General features: G+C 36.3%; 1 long non-coding RNA gene across 1 annotated transcript in view; it reads right to left on the bottom strand.

The window, feature by feature from the left end:
- The window catches only part of LOC115440780, a 278641-nt gene that overhangs the window by 82947 nt on the left and 171476 nt on the right, over window positions 1-24218 (bottom strand). The gene's annotated exons all lie outside the window — the stretch shown is intronic.

The raw sequence follows: 24218 nt of genomic DNA, 5'->3' as shown, positions 1-24218 counted from the left end.
TATAGGCTAGATAGGCTTGGTTATACTTTTTATCTCAGGAAAATATATAGCAGGACTTTTATCCCGGAAAAACTCCTTCACACGGGCGAAGCCGTGAGCAAAACCTAGTATATATACTAGAATATAATTTGGTATTAATTCGATATTAAGTCGGATTACAGCTTACCAGATACTCTACAGCTGATCCCAACAAACTAATGTATAATATTTAGTAAGGTACGCTTGGATTATTAATTTCAACAAATATTGAGCGACGTTACGTTATTTGCTGGGCGACATATTCGGATTGCACTATATTAATACACCGTTGCCGAGCCAAACCAAAACTAAACATTCAAAAAAAATGTGACAATAGCCGCCATCTGGACATAAAAAGTCAGCATGAGAAATTTTAGTATTGCCTTGCGCGCTGCCTTTGTTACATAATTAGTAAAATTTTTTATTTATTATTTAGATGTATCAAAAACTGTATCACGCCCATCCCCTAGAGAGGATAGCTCTATAGAGGTAGGCCTGTTGGAATACACATTGGATATACATATACACTATGTATTTTTTTTAACCTTTTTATAAATGTTTCTGTGCGTCCCAGTATATTGTGCGAATAAATTTTTCTTTCTTTCTATATACACAGGCTAGTCCGGAACGCGACACACTTACGTAGGCCACTATGGCGATTTTAACACCTTGTGCACGGTAGTAGCCATAGGGGCAGATATAAAATATATCCTACCAACAGCAATAGTAACAAATTAGTAAACGTACTATACTAATAAAAGCATTTATGCCTTTTATATAGTAGGTATGGTGTGACAGTGTTCTCACACGACATAATACATAGTAGCCGTGTGTATAGCCATAAGTGTGTGTCATGCATCAATACGAAACAACTACAAAAATCACATCAATCCAATATTAAACTGACAAATTTTGAAACCTTGACCATTAACGTGGCGCGCCATTCCGTACTGTCTGAAAGCCATCCATTTCAAAGAGATAAACAAATGCAAGATAAAAACGTGCGTCACCGCTAACCGCACCATCAGATGTGAAAGGGCTCGGCGTACAAAGAGATAACGTATCTCGCATCCCAGCCCCGAAATTGTGGCTCCGCTGGCTCAAATCGCGTCCTACTTTCAAACTAATGTCAAGCTTACTATGTCCGTTTGTCGCGTTTATCCGAATCGCGATTCGCGACACAAATACCTTTGAAGTAGCGCTTATGTTTGTTGGATTGAAATTTGGTTTTGTAATACTGTAATTAAAACAGAAACAAATACATTATTCATTTTCATTCTTAAAGGCGTAGGCAGAGGTTTAATCCATTTTTCGCCATATGCGTTACGTCTCAAGATGTGACGGAAAGCGAGATTGTCGCCATATCGTCAACAAAACTAAACTTCATAAAGCGTAATGGTATAAAATAAAGAATATTATAATTTATGTCGGTTTTTGGTTGCGATAATGATTACCTCCAATTACAGAGTTATAAATAACTATACGAATCCGAAAGGTATAACAGCAATTTTAATTTATTATTCTGTGAGTCGATTCGGCTCATTTATGTTGTAGATAAAATTGTCATCATTATAGACTACACCCTGTAATATACTAGGAATCTACGTGCTATGCTGGTGACGTAGTATTGTAAGGCCTTTAAAATGAATTCACTCCGCTCCTGGTCTTGAAAACTGCATAATTGTGTTGGCTACCAAGGGATAATCATCTATCGACAGTCGACATCTGGACCCCACTTCGCTTACCATCACGTATAATAGGATTATATTCCCATGGCAATATAAAAATCACAAGACATCGTTTAGTGTAAGAAACTAAAGAAATATTCTATTTTCGCGGTACAGCGCGTCAAAGTATTTAATCTTTAGCCGTAGTGGCGGTTGAATGTCATAACCATAGAGAGGAACGTAAACGTAGCGAAACGAATTTTAAGGTAATAATGTAACGCCTTGTATGTGGCACGTTTTCAGATAACATATTTTGGCTTGTCAGATGGCTATAGATAGATCGTGGTTTCTTTAACGAAAAAATCTTTGGGTGAGCTCAAAATCAATTGCAACAGTGACAATGAATGTAACAATATTTCTCAAGGAGTTATTTAAGGGTGCATTTACTTCAAAGTTATTCAAAAAACCTAAAAAATATAATTACTCATTTTGATAACCATTAATATATTTACTCGTTTGTTAACTTTCTGTTACAAAAATTAAAACAAATTAACATCAGTATAAACAAGTCCAAAATTAACATTGTTCACGCATGACCGCTTTGTCAAACTCCGGTACTTACGAGTATAATAGAAAGCGAATCATTCTACACGACCTCCACATGGGAGCCACAAAGCAGTTCTTCTGAAGTTGTTGGCTGGAATTCGGCGCTGGCGGGCGGCAGCAGGAGTAGCGAGGGACGGGTAACCGCAGCCACATTTCGGCGTCGACAATGAAAACTGCGACTTCTGCTTATGATGTTTGTGACGAGAACAAAAAGTTTCAAACTTGCGACCACCGGCCTCCCTTTACTCAACGTTTGCAATTCTCGATAACGTGTCTATGTACTAGAATTGCTGTATTGAACTACCATCACCCGCGGCACTGTGTGCTTTCTATTTCATCGTTTATGCAACACGGCATTGTTCAGGTGCCTTTTATGTCGTAATAAAATTCCTAGATGAAAGTTGCGCAGTTTCATCTAATACTAGCTCGATTTTCTACAAAGCGCACTCATTAATCAAAGGCGCGGTGCAACGAAGCCAAAAAAATAAGCTTCATATTTCATCTCAAGAATATAAAACTCGACGGGGATTTTCTAATCACAACCAGGAATCTGTTTGTAAGACCGTCGCGACACCGGGCTCGGGTATTTAGCTCACAATTTTAATATCGTCCTGCGGCCGTTCCTGTAAAAAGGCGAATGTAATGACGCCGGGACATTACGGCTGATGGGGATTTTCTGAAGATTAGCCAGCTCGACGCGATGCGCCTGCCCGTGGTCAACATCACGTAATCTTGGCAAATGTGCTTTTGAATTTCGAACACGATATTACATGTTTCGAGATTCAAAAAATTCATAACGTATTTTGGGAAATATCTTTCGTGAATTTTAACGGTGATGGGGATTTGGTTTTGCTTTTCCTGGTGCGGGACCAGAATTTTGTTAGCATTTTTTATTTTGCCATCTCAAAGAAACTGTTGTCATGCTGTATAAGTTACTTAGTGGGTGAGCTTATCTAAAAAGTGTGACAATTCAATCATAATTTTAGAACGCATCTTTAATTTTTTTGTTTATCTGCAATTGTTTTAATAAAACCAAGAAAACACATCACTTTATTGTGTTATTTTTAGTAAATGTAGTGATTAATAATTAGCGATTTGAAATTCTACGCCGACGTTGTCAACTTGTTGCGAAAAATACAACTTATTAATATCTACACAACAGTATAGTATGTATTTACACTATTTGTTGCTGAAGTTGAAGCAATCATGAGTGACATAATAGTTTTTCTCAGCAACAAATAATTCGATAGCGTCTGCGCCACGCTTAACTTATATCTATTATGCACTCTTGTCCAAAGCCAACAGTCACAAAGTCCGCAAGTAAAAGAAACCCATCCAAGTGCATGGAAATAATCCACAAAGAAACGTAGCAGTGAAATAAGTTGAGAAGTCAGGAGCGGGAGATAGATGAGTGAAAACAACAACTATTTTGCCGAGATGCAGTTGGACGGGAAAATGTTTACTGATCGTCTTAATTCTATGCATTGTTTTGAAAACAGTACGGGGGAAGAGAAAATTTTACAAGTCATTTGATATAGGTTTTTTTTATTTGTTTAAAGGTATACCAGCAGCCTGCATATTGATTTTAACAAGGTTTCGTTGAAGCAAAGAATGGTCACGCTAATATTTAGAACTATATACGTAGTACAGTGATTAAGTACCTCGGAGGCGTAACTGTAATGGGTATGCGAGACGAGTACGACCACAGAGCTGAAGTCCTGGATTCGAATTCCGGGTTGGGACAAAAAATATTGTGATTGGGTTTTTCTATCTTAAAAAATACTCATTTACAGCTCGGAGTCAAGAAGATGACGGTATGATCCCCCATGCCTCGGATAGCACGTAAAGCCGTTGGTCATGCTCTTGATTTGACTCCGGTCATGTCGGATTAACGTCTCACGAGGCTAAGTAATTGAAGGAATAGAGCAAGCACCTATGTATTGCGCACTCACTTGTGCACTATAATATCTCCGTAAATATTGGTGGCTGTGGCCAAAATTCGGCTAGGAAGGATTAATTTTTCTATACATTATTTTATGCTTTGGCAACGTTTTTGTATGTATTAATGCACTTCACATTTAAATGGCATAAGCAGAACGCTAATTATAATAAGTTGTAAGTAGTAAAGCAGTTGCAGTGTTCAGTCTTTCCATTACTGAGTCACTGCGCTGCGATACTTTGAGACTTTGAAATATTTTAATGCAATAACGGTTCTGTGATCTAAAAAGGAAGATCCGCCGGAAAAAGTGATATCAGGGGTAAAGTAAAAAAATAACCATGCATTGTTACCGAAGCTAAATGTTTGTGCAAAATTTCATCTTAATGCAATCTCATCATCAACCATCTTGATCGGATGAGGAATAATTTTTAAATTCACTTGCAAGATTTGACATACATATATTAAAAATTAAATTAAAGCTTGCAAAAATACTCTAACTTATAAAAAATATATTCCAAGATACAAAATGGTTCAGATTCATTGTTAAATTTAGAATATTCAAAGGTTTGATCCTACCTCCGTTCATCAGAAATCTCGTGGAAGTAATAATTTTCCATTCCTGCTCCAAAAACCTACTTAGGTAATGGAATTTTACGATTAAATTTAAGAAGGCCCAAATTAGATCTGACTATAACAAAGCTACTCAGAGACTTATTTTCAACAAGCTTTGTCACATGGCTTCACCCGCGTGAAAAAGTTTTTCAAATAATTTAAGGCTACAATTAAGTTAATTAAAATTCAATACCAATGACACTTTGTGAGAGAATGGGTTCGGCATAAGAATATTTATATTAATGTGTTTATTTGAGTTTTAATATTAATGAAAAATATACTATTGACATATTGTCTAAAATTAGTTAATTCCAAGTTAACATTACAAAAATTGTTAAAACCATTGCCTGCACAACGGACAGCCAGCAAAAAAACAATCGACTACTCGGAAATACAAACGCAAAAAGAAACTAATTCGCAGATATTTACGTTAATGAAAGAATTCCGAAGGAGGTCCGACGCGAGTGTAAACAGTGACAAAGAGTTGGTGATTAGGGTCAGCCCAAGTTTAGCTCGCCCCTGACAAATGGACTGGGATGCCGCCGGGTTGGGTAGTGGGGGGTTAGTGGCTTGACGTGCCCTCGGCTATCCCTTAATTATAACCTCTAAATGGATTAGTGGTCGTGTTTCCCGACATGACGGGTTGAAGGTCTTACGGATTTGCCGACCGTCCGTCGGCTTGTTATCATTGCTTTGACACGTTATTAGCGCGTGATCTAGGTGCTTTGTATTGATTCTGGTTTGGAAAGTTTGAACTATTTTATTCTCGCATAGCAATCGCTCCATTGCACGTTAGTAAGGTGATGTCCAGGTGCAAATAGATAGCACTTCTCTTATTCCAACAGGCCGGCATAATTGTGGCGACTGTCGAGGGGTAATCATCTCTCAGTCGACATTCTATTAGACTCCACTCTACTTATCATCAGATGCATAAGGGTCATTTTGCCTTGCCGGTATAAAAAACATACGGAGAAATTATTAAGGCAGTCGATACAAGTTGGGCATGGTTAAAACCAGTATACACGTGGCACAATTATGTTTACTACGGCGGGTTTTACACTAATCGGTTTCCGCTACCCGGGAAGATATAAATATCCTACCACAAGCAAATTAATTCTGTTTATGATTTAAACTTCATACCTTAATATATACGGCTTCAGTATTAATAAAAAAATTACTCCATTATTATGAGTTTGGTTGAAAGGCTGATAGCGGCAACGTATCGACGCTGGGTCTACCCAGGTCACCTCTAGGTGACCTCTCAACTATAATGTTTTTTTTAAATTTGAGTGGAGTATTTTTTTTAAACTTATACAATATACGTTAGGGCATGGATCATGTGCAATGAAGTTTATTATTATTAATAACAGTTCACAGTTAGCACATGAGAATTTATTTCGACGGCCAGATATTTATCTCTTAATTTATGCAGTAAGATGTCGTGAAAGAGGTTTCAAGCCTTCATAACACTTACCGGGTCTGCGAAGTTTCAATGGTTTGAAAAATTTGGCACTAGTCCAGACTTCCTTTCGTGTAGGATAAAGATATTTCTTTATTCTTTTTTATCTGGTGTGACAAAATGAATAAACTAATCCTATGCAGTTCAAGGGCTATGATTATTGAGTTGTGACAACATAAAAACTTACTTATTTTAATTAACTCTAACTAGACTGTTTTATCACATGGGTTGTCAATGTCGACCCTGATATTGCCAAGCTATTTTGACCATTGTTGTCTTGTAAGCTATTATGCCGTCAAGCTATATTTATCCTTATGCAAACTTGTAGTAAAATATTGTAATATCCATTTTGCCGTGGTCATCGAGAGGGCAGTAAGTCTGAAAAGGCGGTTCTGCTTCATTCAAGGTTAACTAGATTATCTTATCGTCCTTACTGGTGTTTATCAAACAAAATTCATTTATAATTTACGTAGATGTATGAAACCTAGATAGGAAGAAAGTTCGTTTATCATTCCAAATCAGTAATAAAAAATTGCCGCCTTGACTTACTGCCTTCTTGATTACCACGACAGCATTGGCGGCACACGCCTTTCATAACAGTGTGAGAGTTACTGTTAGCGACAGGTCTGACGCTCGGATATGCCACTTATATATTTTTGTTTTCTTATATCTAAAACGACTGCAGAATGGCGCCTTGGTTACGGCCCAGAGTATTATTTATATTGTTACATTTAATTTTGGATCCCTGGTTAATGACAATAGGATTATTATCATGGAACTTAGCAGGCGAATTGAAGGTGTGAGGACAGCCCTACCTCTGACAGTAAAATCCTAGACCAGTTTCATACTCGTATAAAGCCATGAACTACGCCATTATTACTTCGGGAAGTCAAAGAAACTACGACGTTTTCCCCACTACGCTCTACGCACACAAATTCCTAAGCTCAATATTGATGCGTCACTCTATTTGCTGACGTTTTTATTGCGGTGGCTTTGACGCCAAACATAAATATCTTTTTTATACGAATGTCAACACCTTTGTAGATTATGTTGGTGTAGATATAATTTATTTATTTATACACTTTATATAGGTATATATAGAAATATACAGGCGAACTTAATGCTAGAGACATTCTCTACCAGTCGACCTTAGTTGCATCTATCTGTAAATGGTGAAATAATTTTTTATTAAATGTATATCTATACTATTATATAAAGCTGAAGAGTTTGTTTGAATGCCCTAATCTCAGAAATTGCTGGTTTGGTTCGTTATGTGTTTATTTAGTAGGTGACTCTCGCGGTGGCGTAGTTGTATTATGGTACGACTGGAGTACTTAGGTCTCGGGTTCGATCTTCGGGTCGGGCATTGATATAATGTTTTTCTACTTAGTATCAACCCGGAGTTTGGAATTGGTGCTCGATATGGCGATAGGCTCACCCCTATCATGGGACGGAATGCGCACGTAAAAGTGGGTCCATCAGTTGCTACTGCCTACCCTTTCGGGGATAAAAGTTGTTTATGTCTGTTGGTCTCTGGTATACCAAAGTCGGCATAGATAAGTTCTACGTATTATGGCTTTATGCCTGTAATTCAAAGTGCTGTTTTATGTGTTTTGTGTAGCAGGAAGTTGTGGATTCTGAACCACGGTAACATTTGTGATTTGTGTGAGTTTTTCAAACAACATTCGGTTTTCGCAGATTTGGTTGGTTTGGAAAGACCTAACGACGTGTATGCAAGTATTGTACAAAGCCTGCCTAAGAGTAAAATAGTAGAGAAAGTATGTTCTGTATAAATAAAAATCTTTTAACTGTTCGATTATATTAATGGTATATTTCAAATATTATCTTTATTTATTCAATTATTTCTTGTATATCCTATAATAATAATCTTGATATTTCTCAAGGAAAAGACGAGTAAAAGAATAGTACATATCTCGCAGAAATGCGGGTTAAAAACTATTGTATTGATACGCTAGCTTGGCACGTGATGTTTAGCAGAATGGGTGGAAGCGAGATAACGGCGCGTGTTTACGTTCCCGCCCCATACTCGCATGTATGGAGCTTTGCGGTAAACAGAAAATGTACGATATTTTCTATGAAGAGTCGGGTAAAGTATACAGCGTGTTGTAGAAAGAAGATTAAAAATTTAATAGGTGTTTCTAGCATATTGTTTACGAGAAAAACGACAAATACTTTTTATTTAATAACTTTAAAGTTTTCTATGAACTTTATGATCTTTATCTAACTATATATACGAGTACATATTGCCACCCGTAATAAAGGGATTAAAAGCATTTAATTCATTGAAAAACATATTCAGGGCAAAAAAGGGTCGTTGATATTTCAAATTCATTATGGTCTACTAAACGGGATTCTAATATACGTACTTAATAATAGATACCTGACAAATATACATTGCAATCAAATTATTTGTAGAATGGAAATTCGTACATTGGTAAAAAAATTAGGTACACTATTTGTGACCAGGATCTACTGCCTTAGAAAAATGTTTTAAGTGTGGACAGATTACATCAATTGTTAGTCACATTCTCCCTTTTTCACATCCCTCTCATCAAGCTACGTGGGCAACACAAACTACGGTAATATAGTTTTTCAAAAGCTGCTTATGTCGCAGAACAGATAACCGCTGGAGTAAGCGTGTTTTGGCAAACGTAACGTGGGACGCCCTCTGATCAGATGGCTCGACGACTTGCACAAGAGTGCCGGCAGCGCCTGGATGCATAAAGTAGCAGACCGGGCTCTTTGGCGTACCTTTTGAGAGGTCTATATCCAGCAGTTGACTGCAACTGGCTGATAATGATGATACATGATGACTTATATCCTTAACTGTCCATTTATAGTTCTTGAAGAACTTGGTTTTGCAACTAAAGTTACCTAAATTATAACCAGTGTTTTCTAACGGTGCCGAGCAAAACATGTTTACGTAACTTCTCCATCTGATATGGCCTTAGTTTCCTGCTAATGCAAAGTGAATCCTTAGATTACCCTGGAAAGTTTTAGTTGTTATGAGTTCCCAGATCTTTTACATTACTCCGGTGTCTTTTTTGATAGTGGAAAGTATAGAACGAAATAGAAACATCTAGAACATGGAAATGATTGAGCTTCCATACTGGGTTAGCAAATTACCTTCTGCTATTCAATAGGTTATCTGGCCATGTATGTCTATTTACCATTAGGTTTTATTTTTTTTGTTGCCTTAGTAGGCAAACGAGCAAGCAACCTGCCTGATGGTAAGCAGCATCCGCTTCAATGGACTATACAATGCTAGAGGCACAGCCAAGCCGTTGCCTAACGGGAGGTAAGTACTCTTGTTAAGCCTCGTTTAAATAAGGACAAGTCAGCACTCGAGGAACACCGATGCAGCCTTTACGATGATTATTCCATAAAAAAAGATTCTAAAGAAAGAAAAAATATGTAACAGAGAAATCTAGCGGCAAACGTCAGAACTATTATTTGTTCGGCTATTTGCATAACATCAGCACCAAAAGTTAATTGAGCGTATGGAACAATAAAATAATTTAATGGGCGATTATTCAGTAAATTACCTAACGCCTATTAGATAATTATCTGCGTGAAATAACACTGTATGCATTGTAATTACTAATTGCGTGCACATATTAAACAAATGAAACGTTCAGCTATTCAGTTCAGTTCATCTAGGGCTTTCAAATGTCAATTGAACTGTTACATCGTATGATATTTGTTTTTAGATTTATTTAATGTGTATTGAAATTCAATGGCCTAAAAATATAATGTTTTTATAATTGAGCTATTTCCTCATTTTTAATATTTTATTTTTGCAAAGCTTTATAAACGCTATAGAGATGATTTGTAAGAAATAAAATAAAATACCTGGCTTTATTTAAAAAGTTTTCCTTAGGTATATTTTTCTTTCACAATATATTTAAAAATTTCCAGAATATAAAAAGTGGTCGTAATATATTGCAAATTTCACGAATTCTCGATCGTAATGTGTAATAACACGGAATGTTTTAGACTGAATAATCAAGTACGTAGAGTGCGTTTTGTAATACCAAACTATAATTATTTATATATTAGGTACGTGAAAGCTAATAAAATAAACATTGAATCGACTGTTATATTTATATTAATTATATAATATTATAATGAACTTCATCATCGTAACTGTGTCATTGACGGCTAAACGATAGGGTTGGCACACCCAAAATTTTCATCATCGTAATTTTTTTAATCATTGAATTCAACTAGTCTAATTACAATTACGCAATATCTTAAGTAATGACTCATAATCATGAATATGGTGTGCAGCGACGAAAATATCATGCGAAGAATAAAACACAAGAATACATCTTTTCTTGTCTATGATTTATATCGTCAAAAACAAGGCGCCAGTTTTAGGTATGACAGTAGCAAAAGGTTGATCTAACCCGATTGCTACCGGCTTCTCTTTCGTAATTTATGTTGAATCTAATTATCAATATAGATTTGCAGGCTGCATTTATATAAGTATCTATATTTTGTTGTGTCAGGTTATCTTTTGAAATATTTCACCCCTCGCCTCTGAGTTATGGGCAGTTACATCTCGGTTTTGTGAATTAAAAACAAAAACATGTAGTAATAAACATTGTTAAACATGTTAGAGCTCTAAAAAACTTCCAACCCTTAACGTCTCGAGAAGCCTATACAGGGCCCTTATTCTGTATGATAGTGTAAACGCGTAACGCGGCCGTGTCATGTTATCTTCGAGAAATGTGCGTGGAATGGTATTCTGTAAGCCAAAGTTCTTAAACATGATGCGTTGTGTTCCGTGCTTGTTACGCACTGTTAAAATAACGTGCGGGATAGAGAATAAGGCCCCAGATACCAAAAGAACGCAGTAAATAATACTAAACAAAGGACTACAGTTTCTGTTAGCTTGAGTAGCGCAATAATGTACACAGTATCACGTAAGAGCAGTAAGTCAAGTGGCGGGTCGGTAGCCCGTGGAAATTGCACGCCCGAGGCATGCGCGACAAATCATCTTAATTGTCGAATAATTCACTCAATATTGCCGTTGTATCGTTTAAAGGTAATGTAATGACGGTAATGTGGTTAGATAGATATATGTACAGACTGACACATGCCCTGTCTAATAAAAACTGAATGTGACAGAATTTAGTGTTGTTTTTATTGTATAATAATACTGTACTGTATTCGTTACCCTGTGATATACGATGTTAAATCTCATAATGCCTAGTATAATTGTATTGCATATAAATTCTTCTAATTATACTACTAACATAGTTGACTTCAAAAATAAACATGGCGCCACTAATCTAGACGCAATCTAGTTGCATTTGAGAAGTTGATGTTCCTGAAATAATAAAAAAATGCATTGTAAGCTATCGAGAACACGCAGAATAAAATTGTAATGAGAAGAGTAATAAGGCAGAGACCCAGTTAACAAGTGACCTGATTGCAACTGCATATTATCAATGTGCCACCGCGGAGCCGATATTGAATGACGCGGCTAATTTCATCGAATAAAAGTTGACCGCATTTTATATTATTTAATAGCCACATCCAATATATAAAATTGAATGACTTCAAATATTTATCGCATCTATATTAATTCAAATAAAAATTCAAATTTGGAAATGAGGATTCAGTGACGTCACAGCCAACATGGTGCAGACGTGTGAAGAAGATAGCCATATGCTCATAATACAAATAATATTTATAATATTATTTATTTGATCATTAATCAAAAAATGTCATATCTATTTTCACATAGATGTGGATTTTCAATAGAGTTGTGTTCTATAAAGCAATAAATAAAATTAAACATAGGGAACTATAATAAATTATTCGAACAGCGTTAGCGATTCAGGACAACAAACAGAAACACAAACAAACTTTTCAATTTTCGGTGTAAACAGTGAGTTCGTTCGATGTCTATTTGTGTTGGGTTTGATAATAAAACTTGGTGTTTATGTTTCACTTTTAAAATTATTTACGAACATCCAGGGTTGTTCGCATGGTGATAATCGTTTTTCTTGGAATTGGGTTCTTATAATAATATTTTAATACCTATCTTTGACACGACATTTAAAGAAATTAAAATGAATATATTTTGTTGTACTTACTTACAAATAGAGTTGAGAACCAGCTATATAATCAAGAATACATTAATATAAAGAAATGCATGTATATTCTGGTGTAATTTTTAAACCCATACTAAAATTTAATTGTGTGTTACCAAGAACAACAAAGAACTTTCAGTCACATAGTATATAAACTCGAAACATCAATTTGCAAATCTCACAAATATTTATGCTAGTGCAGAGATCGCACCTGTGACCTCAAGCTTCAGGATCTAATTCATCATCTTATCCACCTGCAAGTCGGGTAATGCATATAAATCACTATATCGACTGGTCAAAGGCTTATTGACTTAGTGACATTTATTTTGACAGTTTCATACATATTAAAATCACCATATTTTTCTATGATTTAACCTAGTTAAAATTTTTCGAAAATATATGTCGCTTAAATCAATTAGCTATTCAATCATCGAATACCATTTACCTATCATTTAAGGCCCATGAAAAAAAAGGTTAAAACCTACACAACCCAACACACAACCCAACCTAACAAATGACGTCACGAATATGATTAGAAGTGCGCATAAATATTTTTCCATATACGCCCTGAGCTGCCCGGACATCCGATTTCCGATTTCCTCAATAGTAAGGTCTTTTTACGTATTCATCGTCGACGAATGTTTTTCGTCGGAGCTCTATGAAAACATTTCAATGGTAAATGTACGAATTAATGTTTTTCAGTTCGCTCCACCGACCAACGCGCTCTAGTACACATCAAACGTTATTAATAATCTAATGACTAACATGTTTGTTCATTATTTATGTTTTAAAAACATTTTTTGTTGAGAAGGCACGTGGAGATCATTGCCAGTTTTGTGGGTGCTATGCTGAGTTCAATAAATGAAGGAAGATTTAAATAAATATGAATTTGTTGCGTTAATTAAAAAATACAGTGGAGGCTTGATAGCTGGACTAATTATTTTCAAGCATTTAGGTTATCCAAAATCGGGAGATCAGAAGATCAAAAATTCCCTAAAGCATTGTACTGATTTATATTGACATCTGAACAACGCCACCGCGATCTATTAAAAAATCTGATTAAAATCAAATTATTTCTCATGGCAACATATTTTCGGAATAAAAAGTATGCTATGTGTTAATCCAGAACATGATCTATCTGTGTGCCAAATTTTGTCCAAATTCGTTTAGTTATTTCTACGTTTACTTCTATCAAACATTCAAACATTTACACAAATCTTTTTGCATTTATAATAATAGTAAGAAGTAAGATTATTAAGAAACTTTTGCTCATGACTCCGCCTGGGTTAATAACTATTTCCGGAATAAAAAGTAGCCTATGGTACTCAGAGAATGTATGTCAATTGGTGAAAAAATTTTCAATATTGGTTAAGTAAGTATTTTTATGTTTCCATTCGCAGTTGGCAATCTATGACTTCATCATGTGTTCAGGTACTCATGATGGGGTCTCTATTGTGTTTCAGTAAAGACAATAATTAAGTAATTGAACCATACCGGCTGCGGCTCGTGCATTGAGACTGCAGAAGCAATGCCTAGAAGCTATTCCTGTTCTTAATATAGATTTCTCTACCTGGTAACTAGAAACCTAACTATATATTAATACGAAGCATAACTCATGCATATTGTAGTTATGTAACAGAAACCACTTTTATTGTATTGTGAACTAAATTCTTTTTAATATGGAAAAATTATCGTATGTTATCATTCATCGATCGTCCCATATTTTGTTTATGTATTAATATACATATTGATAAATATGAACATGATGGATAGTGACTAATTTTAATATTAATTTGTGGTTCCACCTGATATTTAATTGATGGAACAACCGCGGTTTTAAACGGATATAATGAAAAATGAGGATTTATTTACAAACAATTGTTATTACAACGGTTAAATGTACTAGGAAATTTTGATGCAAACAGAGTAACGAGTATATGTGATTGATTGATATGCAATAAGCCACGGGTAGTGTATGTCAATCTATTAATAAATAGTAATAATAATATCAGCCTTGTATTATACTTTGTCCCACTGCCGAAAACGGATCGCTTCTACTACTGAGAGGGATTAAGCCTTAGTCCTCCAGGCTGGCCTAATGGGGATTGGTAAACGTCACATGCCCTCAAAATTCCTATAAATAACTTTTCAGGTATGTAGGTAATCTCATGATGTTTTCCTTCACCATAACAGCGAGCTATAATTCACAAAGAATACACATGTAATTTTAGAAAAGTCAGAGGTGTGTGTGTGCCCTTGGGTTTTGAACCTGCGGACATGTGTCTTGGCAGTCTATTCCACAACCAACTAGGCCATCGCCACTTTTTCTCAATAAATAGTATTGTTTGGGAAATCGACCAGATCTTTGATGGATGGTCAAGTGGCAGAAATAGACATACTAATTGAGACGGATCCTCATACAAGAAACAATTTTACCATTGACCACGACCACTGTGTACATAGAATCCATCTTGAAGAAGACATCCAACTTAAACATAAGAATTGTGCGCTTAAGCGAATTCCCCGCGGAATTTAAACTATAATACAACACTAAATATGGCATTTGTGTCTAAAGTGATCCCACCGGTGCGGCGCTATCCTACTTTATAGTTCGACAGTCGGAGTCTTTGTTCGCCTAATGCTCCCAGGGACAGATCGGCTATTTTTTATATCGACTCACTTTCTCTATCCCCGGGGACGTGGCGTCTTTGTGTGACAATGCGTTGTGGTATTTTATGGTTCCTGCGGGATTACCAGTTGTCAAATGATGTGACGAGTGATACTTTATAGTATCAAGTTCATAGATCTAGGCTAATAGTATTTGCAACTACTCCCTATATTTCTATTGATTCATTTCGTTGCCGGATAATGACAAATTAGTTTTCCCTGAGACTCGCCGAGCTTCATCGCTCGGTGTCATGAAATGCGTGCCACTGCTTATCCTGACTTACAGGAGTTGTAGTAGTGGGTGTGAGGGCGAGAAAGTCTTTAGATCTAGGCTAGTCCAGAATTCATCTCATTAATATAAATATGTAATATTGTGTTTCGATACGTTAGAAGTGAATTCAGAAACCGCTGAACGGATTTGAAAGATCCAGATTGACCTTGTCCTATATATATCGGCTACTCTTATTCGGGATCGATTTGACATTGTATAAAATCATATACTTGTTTTCTTGAAAACAACACTTTACTATAAGTTTGTCTCACCATAGATGTAAATAAGCGTGAGTTTGGAAGAAAATAAATTATAATAAAAAAGCCACTACTTACATGAAGAGAATTTGTTAGAGCTTCTTTTCAGGTTACTACACCCCAGTGGCGAAGGGTGCATTTTTCAAAAAGTAACCCAAAAGGTTGCGTTAGTTAACATATCACTACCAATTTAACAGAAAACAAAAACTAAAACAAATGTTTACAAACCTAAAAGGGAAGCCGGTAAGAAAACCCACACTTTAATCATATTCGCACTAAACTACAAAATGATTAAAAAATTAGAAAATTAAACCCGCGATTTTTGGCGAAAATATTTGTTATTCTTGAATAATTTTTGGCACAATATTAGCAGAGGTAAAGACGAATATATGGGCTACATTAATAACCCAATTTTAAAATGACCCTGTATACAAAATAGTACTTTTTTATCGGCATAATAAGTATCACTTTTTCACGAGGATTGAAGGCGTAGTCACGTTACAATTCTTTAATATGTTTTTATAAAAAGTATAATATATGATGATTTTGTATGTGCAATGCAGTCTCAATAGCGCAACGCGATAAGCCGACAGAGATGAGTGGCCGCAAGTTCGCTCCTCGTATCGAAACAAATGTATGTACGATCTGCCGATATATTTGGATTTGAATGTTGTGAAACGAGAACCTCATCATTTCTAATATGAACGGCACAACATTTATATGCTATTCAGGAATATGTGTAAATGCATATTTTAAGTTTTAAGTTGTGTATGTAATAATGGTTCAAAACAAAATACAATAATGTTAACATATTTGAAAAGGAAACGGTCTGTCGCAACGGGTGTAATATGTTTAAAAATGTCCAAAGCACATATCTCACATTTTTAGAAGTTTTGAATTATTAATCAATTATCGTTCGCTTTAACAGTGAAGGAAAGCAAAGTGAAGAAATTTATAACCGTGAGAATTCTCCAAAAAGAATTTCGAAGTTATCTAAATTCTGCCAACCCGCATTAGGGCCGCGTGGTGGACTAAGGCCTAAAACCCTCTCAGTATCAGAGGAGGCCCATGCTGAACAGCGTGCAGTATATAATACACACATATACACACATTACGCATACCCAAAAGGGGTAGCCCTGGTTGATATCAGGACACCCATTTTTACCACGTGCGTTCAGCAGCCTATCCTTATATCAAGTAAATTCCAGACCCCTCGCTTATACTAAGAAGAACCCAATGACACATGACACGGGATTTGAACCCAAGACCTCAGAAAAGTCGTACCGAACACTCCATACAAATACGTCATCGAAGCAATATATGATACAGGGCTAGTATTGTTATTATACAATTAATTATAAACATATTTAATATCAAGATGTCGAATCTACACGACAGAAGGGGAAGGTTGCCGCGGGAGACGTGAATGCGTCAGCCCTAATGACAGAGATGTTGCGTCAGCTGTGATGCGGATGTGACGTGACGCTGACGCGTGACGGCTGACGCGCGACACCTTTGCCTCAGGCTGAATTACGTAATTGCTGTAAATAATGTATTCTGTATTGTGATTTATTGTATACTTACAAAGAATTTGATTGTTTTATTAAAGCTTATTACGTTTCTACCCACTTAGATTTGTATATTGTAGCCAGTGTAACTATTGGACATAATAAGACTTAACATCTCATGTCTTAGAATGGCGAGTGCAGTGGAATACCAAACAATACTTTGTAATTCAAGGTATTGGATGGTGTTTCTGCTGTTTATGGACGGTCGTATCGCTTACCATCAGGCGAAAGGCAAGCTCGTCTCGTCATCCAAAGCAATATAAAAAGATTTACAAACAAAACTGCGCTCAATTACATTTGCTCATAAAGTATTGGTTGATCTGATCTAGTCAAGCTCATATACGCTTTAATAACTAGAAGGCGAATTAAATTTTTCTAATGATTTCTTACGTTTAACTATTTTACTGATTTTAATTTTTATATTAAATGTGCGGGACGCCCTACTGCTCGATGGACCGACGACTTAAAAAGGGAGCGGCCAGTGGATGGAGACGGGTTGCTCAAGACCAGATGGCTGGCTCTTACTTGGGGAGGCCAACGTTCAGCAGTGGACTGAGAAAGGCTGATTGATTGAATATTAAATTAATTATTATCTAAAAAGAAAACTAATTAATAGAATGTAAATCTGCCAAGTCAATAATTAAATAGATTACAGGCGTAGTCCTTGATCTAGATGAACACTGTTAACAAACAACTTCTTTACAAACGAGAAAATAGAGCAATGACTTGTATAATCTATGCTTTTCGATGTCTAATTAAATAATTCTCGACCTAATTTTTGGCAAATAATTACAGTCATACCAATTTGATTAAAGATTTTCGAACAGACAATTAGCTTTGAAGTTGTTTATTAAGATAATATTGTCATGTCACACTTTCTTATGGTTACGTTGCTACGCGAATGTTAGATATTGAAATAAAAAAAAACTTTATATTATAAATTTCTTCCGACGTTTCTAAGACTTTGCACCCTTTATTACGGGGCGGGTCTGGGCGGCTTCCATGATAAAAATCGCGATAAATAAGATTTCTTTTTTATTTCAACGCATTTAGCGATTAATAAATGATAATCTGTCGTGTTATCTACATAATATAATTTGTTAAGTAATAGTACTTAACACATAGGTGATACCATAATTTTATGGACGATTTATGGGAAAATGTAACTTTTCATAGCTTTATCATAAAGCTATAAACAAAAACTGAGTACAAACTTATCTAACCCCTTCTACATACGCATTTTATTTTTGTATTTAAAAACTATTGCTGCATAATCTCCTTGTCCTTCTCTATTATAATATTGTTATTTATACGATTCTTAAAGGGTTCGTCCGAGGCAATTATATAAAAAATACGTAACTCGTAAAGTGGCCCTCGTATTGGTTCAGCGAGCGAATGCTGTGTGACACCTTCCAGCACCGATACCGAGAAATAGCTCGACAGAGCGTGTGACCAGTGGAGCGAAGCCAACGCAGGGTTGCCAACTACGACTAAATTCCGCCTAAATTGAAAATAATATGAATAAATTAAGACGTAGCGTAATAAAATGCATTCGATATAATATTCATCACGTAATGCAGCGTTAAGTGGTCCCAGTGTTGGTTTGGCGAGCGGGTGCATTGTAACGTCTTAGAGTACCAATACTGGCGAATGGCTTAGAAGCGCGTGTGATTAGTGAAGCGAAATGGCCGTAATTGCCAAGCCTAGGTGAATTTAAACCGGATAAAAAAAGAGTCGTGGTACGTAAAAATAAATCTTATTCTGATACATCTTAGAGCAAATTTCTCAAAAGGCGATAGTAGACCTGTGGTATATGCAATGTTAATCAAATATCCTACTAGTTTAAAAACAAACATTCAAACCGTAAGATTAAAAATCTACCATTTTAAATTGGATTTAAGTGTTTAATGTTTTAATCGAAATAGAGAAAGTATGCCCGTCAGTTCCCTGTAGAGGGAAGTAGAGCGAATTAACTTGACTTTTTTATTCTGTTTCCGATTGTAAGCTGAAAAATTAAACAACTTGTTAACTGGTTAAAACGTTTTTATATTTGGTTTTCAAAAAAATGTTAAATAATCGTATCAAGCCATTGTTAAAGCAAGGTGAAACCAAAATTATGTAAACAGTTGAATTGTGTGAACGAATTTATCAACTAATGATCTTTTGTCCATATACTGGAAAAGTACTTGTAATTTGATTACAAATATTAAAGACTACTTTGTTAATCACCAATAATTAATTATTAAAGATAATTTATGATAAAATGATTATCGAGGTATTCAAGTAACATAATATCTTAAATATAAAAATAATCTGAAATCACGATGTGTCGAAATTCCCTAAACAAGTTAGCCTGGTTTAACCGCTTTGAGGACATCAACAAAAGAAATGCAAGGAATTACCACCTCTAAGGACATGCACAACAAAAGCGAACAAACGTGTGTAAATACGAGAATCCCGTGCGCTGGCAACACCTTTATCGCCGTCGGCGCACGGGCGTATTTCAAAATGAATCCCTGATTTCGCACCTCGAATTGCACCGTGCCAGCGTGAATTTTAAAAATAAAATCCATTTTGGGAACAAATTTAAACTGCCGTTTTGGAAACGGAAAGCAAACAAATTTGAAAATTGTGGAGTAGGGTTACACGGAGCGGGCGCGAAGTCGGTCGGCTGCCGCGCCAACTACTTTATAGACATTTGATATTTGCAAACGTACTATGGTGTCATGTTTTGGTACCTGAATTACACGCTTGAATGTTATATGATTTGTTTATAGAATATATAAATTATTAGTTAGTGAAAATTTGGAGACATAGTTTGGAAGAAAAAAGAAGACGAAGAGAAAAAATATTAATATTATAATTATCAAGATCGTTATTAGTAACGTGTTGCACCCAGCTATGTCTACTCAAGCTAGGATTAATTATTCAGAGTACTAGACCCCAGGGACGGTTTTGAGCAGCGATGTTAGTGCAACAATATACCCCGGGGCCGTCCCGTAAGCCACCGCGAGTTTTGGTTGGTATGCCGGTGTAGGGTATACAGGGGTTCGGGACTCGGTCCAATGCTCGCTCGGATGATGCTATACTCCAGTGTCGACATTAGGCCGCTATACTCCAGTGTCGGTGAAACCAACATAGCCGTTCTACTCACCCCTCAAGTGACGGTAGCGATAACGCGTTTTTGGCACAGAAAAAATAGTTTTAGACCCAGTTCGACCGGGTTTATACCACTATGCATAAAAAGGGCTAGTAAAAACTACATTGAAGCCTCATAAACAATAGACACAGTAAACACTAGATTCATGCATTAAAACGTGCTGTAGTTTGTAAATTTACGGGACCACATTGTTGTGATAACGTATGTGGTTAGAATAATAGGAAAATTATTTTGTTTTGCATTATTATAGGACAATGTTATTGAAAGTTAAACTCTAGTAACAACTTTACTAACCGTTTCTAAACACTGCTGGAACTAAACACGAGATTATTTTATATTTTTGTTTTTTTTTTAATCTCTATTTCTCAATGAACGCTACATGATGTATTCGATAACCCAAGCCGAAAATTGACAATCATATACACATAAGAACTATAGTTCCAACTAGTCCGTAACTTGCAAATGTTGGTGCTTCTGTCTTCCAAGCACAATAAATAAGACGTGTCGGTGTGCCAACGTAAGAAACCTAACTTTTATAAACTGTACCGTGTTCTAGAAAATTCCAGTATATTTAAAGCGAATAAATGTGAAAGGCGACAGTTTGAACGGCTCGTCGGCTTCGCAGTTCCGCAGCTCTGGATATAACCGCGTTACTTACTAGAAATATATTTCTGCGTTTTTAACATTCTATACTGAATCGACGATTTCTTAAGCAGCCGTATTATAATTAAAGTCAAAATAACATTGAAATGTTACTAACATTACTTGTATTCATTAAAGTAAATTGTATTTTATGAATTAACAATCTGTATTGTGTTATTTGCTATATACAATAAGATTCGTTTTCAACTGAAAATTAAGCCATAGACTCATATCACGGACGTATACGCACCAATCCAAGTTGCTTGTGTCAATACGAACAAAAACATCGAAGAAAGTAATTTAACGAAGGCGGATTTCTAGGCTGATTAAAACCTAATTACGTCACCTCTTTTGACAGAGGGCATGCAGATGCGAATAGCAAATAGCTCGGGTGACGTTGCGGTGTCACCCCTCCCTTCTTCCCTCTGTGCCCTCGGGCCATCACGTCGCAGGTGGGCGCTGTGGCAGGAAATGAAAACCCAACGTCCACACTCCGACATCGCTGTCAGTCGCAAGTCGTAAGGTTTGAAGTTACGACTTCGATGGGTTGCTTAGACTCTAAATATGACTAAAATATTTAATCACTAAATCTTGACGCAGTTGTGCTCGTGAACCCCTTTGCGTTGAAAAAGCTGAATTTGGTATAAGAGCTGTGATAGATTCTATACCAAAACTTCTTAAAACAGCCTTAGTCAATGACAAAAACGCATTATACCTACGAAAATATAGCCGACACAAAATGTAACTCATACTAATTATAATTAGATTTTAGACCATTATTCTATAAATATTAATAATTTATTTTAATAATTACATATATTACAAAAAGGAAGCCGGCAGCCATCGGGTTATACGGACCCTTTACCATTGAGACGGCATCCAATCCAAAACTGGCTACGGTTTTACTCATACGATTCCATTGTACAGATTCAGAACATCGTACAAAGCTCAATCCATTACCGCGCAACACGTAAATTCTATTAATTACACACGCGGATCTCGTGTTGTAATTTGACACGTCCTGTGTTGTAATTTTGTTATGACATATCTGTTTAATGAGATTACGTGAGACGTGAAATCGGCTGGTCGATTCATTAGTGTTAGGTTTTTTCTCTTGTGAAGGCCCTATTCTCCACTTTCGTTCCCCTAACAAAACGAATAGGTACGTTAATTTGTTTATTTACTTATGCTACGTACTGGTGGTCTAGTAATAAATAACATTTATCAGTATTAAATATTATGAGACTGACTAGGTAAGTATCGCTTGGGATACGATTGTCTGTTTGTGATCCAAGTAACATGTCATGACTTTTGCCATTGATAATACTTTAAAGCAGAGTCAATGTTTTTAAGAATAGTCTGATATTATACATTCATATTCTGTGTAAGACACGAATTAATGAAAAATATATTAAGCTACGAGAACAAAACCTGATAAGAAATCAAGCTCCGTTATATAACAATCAAAAGCACAAAGCCCCTTAACATCAGTTCACGTCAATCGAGAGGCGATTACTTAACGGTAATCGTCGATTTAAATCAGCCCTAATGCAATACCGTGATACAAGAGTCATTCCAGAGGTCTCACATCTCTCGCGTGTCGCATACATTCCACCGAAGGATCGGCCCGCACTTAAATTTTTACGCAAATTGCACGCTCGGGGACCTTTCCGAGAAAAATTCGTTTAGACGCATGAAGCCGAAACCACCTGGCTACACAACGGAATTTATAGCATCAGCGATACAAACTGTTGACAGGAGAGACGTGGCGCGGACGTGGCGAGGACGCGGTGGAGACAAGGCAGGGACGTGGCGGGGACGTGGCAGGGACGTGGCGGAGATGTGGAGAACGCAACGGCCCCGGGTCGCCGGCCTGTCGCGAGCACGTACCTCGTAAATTATCATTCGACCGACATTACTCTTGTATGGATTGTTATGGGAAATGTTTTGTGCGATATCGAGATATATTCTTTCCTTTTAGAAGAATGACACATTTTCTTGTTCAATCATGCTGAAACCGTCGGATCAATTTACACAATATTTTGCAGTGGTATTGGCTGTCAGAGTTTTGTATGTTTTTGACATATGGGAAACATAGTGGCGAAAGGTGAAATGTTCCGAAAAGTAACCCGACGCAACATATAGGTACTAATATGTATGAATGCAGTCTGCAAATCGTTCTAATGATAATTAGATTCTACATAAATTCAACATTAAGGGAAGCCGGCAGGAATCGGGTTATATGGACTTTTCACCACTGGGGAAACATACGGAATGTTATCAATTACGTATTTCAAATCTTCTTTTTCCTGCTTTACAACTTAACATGTTCTTTGACGGGCACCAGATGGATTCGAATATTATACAGTTCCGAATAGCATAGTATAGATACGAATAACGCCACATTTTTTTAGCTATTGTCATGATTTTTGCCATTAATTTTACTTTAAAGATGAGTCTATATTTTTAAGAATAGTCTGATATTACAATACATTAATATTCTGAGTAAGAGACGAATAAATGAATGTATTAGGATAACAACGATATCAAAGTCGACGTGCATAAATCAAAAAGGCAACGAGAGATAAGTAGGAATTTGAACCATATTACCACGCATAAAGCCCTTGAATATCTTTGTTCTGATAAAATAATCACACTTAAAATAACACGAACATTTCCAGAAGGAATATAATCTCGGTTCCCGTGTCTCCTCGATATCGGATTTTTTAAATTCCCAAATGGAAGGTCGGGAGAGGTGGGGACGCGGTGCAGGGGTTGAGGGTGGTAAGGTAATGTAATCTTATTTGTTTTAGTCGGCATTAGCGCGGGCTCGACAAACAACAGTTATTTATTTTGGTACAATAATACAGTCGGATTTAATTCGTGGGCACACGGCGGTGTCTGTTGATCATGCTGTGTGAAAATGGGAGTTTGGCCCGCGGCGCCTTCCTCTGTGCCTGGCGGGAAGCCAATTTCATTGTTTTAGGGCGTAGGTTCGGGACAGGAAGTACTAAAGTCGCTTTGTACTTTGTATTGGGTTTATAAATTTTTGTTATGTTTGCCCTTTTTGTGAATGTTTGGGCAGGGTGCGATTGTACGAGATTATTTAGTAGTGGTTTTGTGGTTTTCATGTCAGTTACAGGGTCCATATAACCTGGTGTCTGTCGGCTTCTCTTTATATACAATTTCTGTAGACTCTAATTATCATCAAAACGTTTGCAGATCGC

This window comes from Manduca sexta, chromosome 25 (assembly GCF_014839805.1).
Source record: "Manduca sexta isolate Smith_Timp_Sample1 chromosome 25, JHU_Msex_v1.0, whole genome shotgun sequence".
NCBI lineage: Eukaryota > Metazoa > Arthropoda > Insecta > Lepidoptera > Sphingidae > Manduca > Manduca sexta.
The sequence above is the reverse complement of the archived record's forward strand: the minus strand, read 5'-3'. Positions and strand labels throughout refer to the sequence as shown.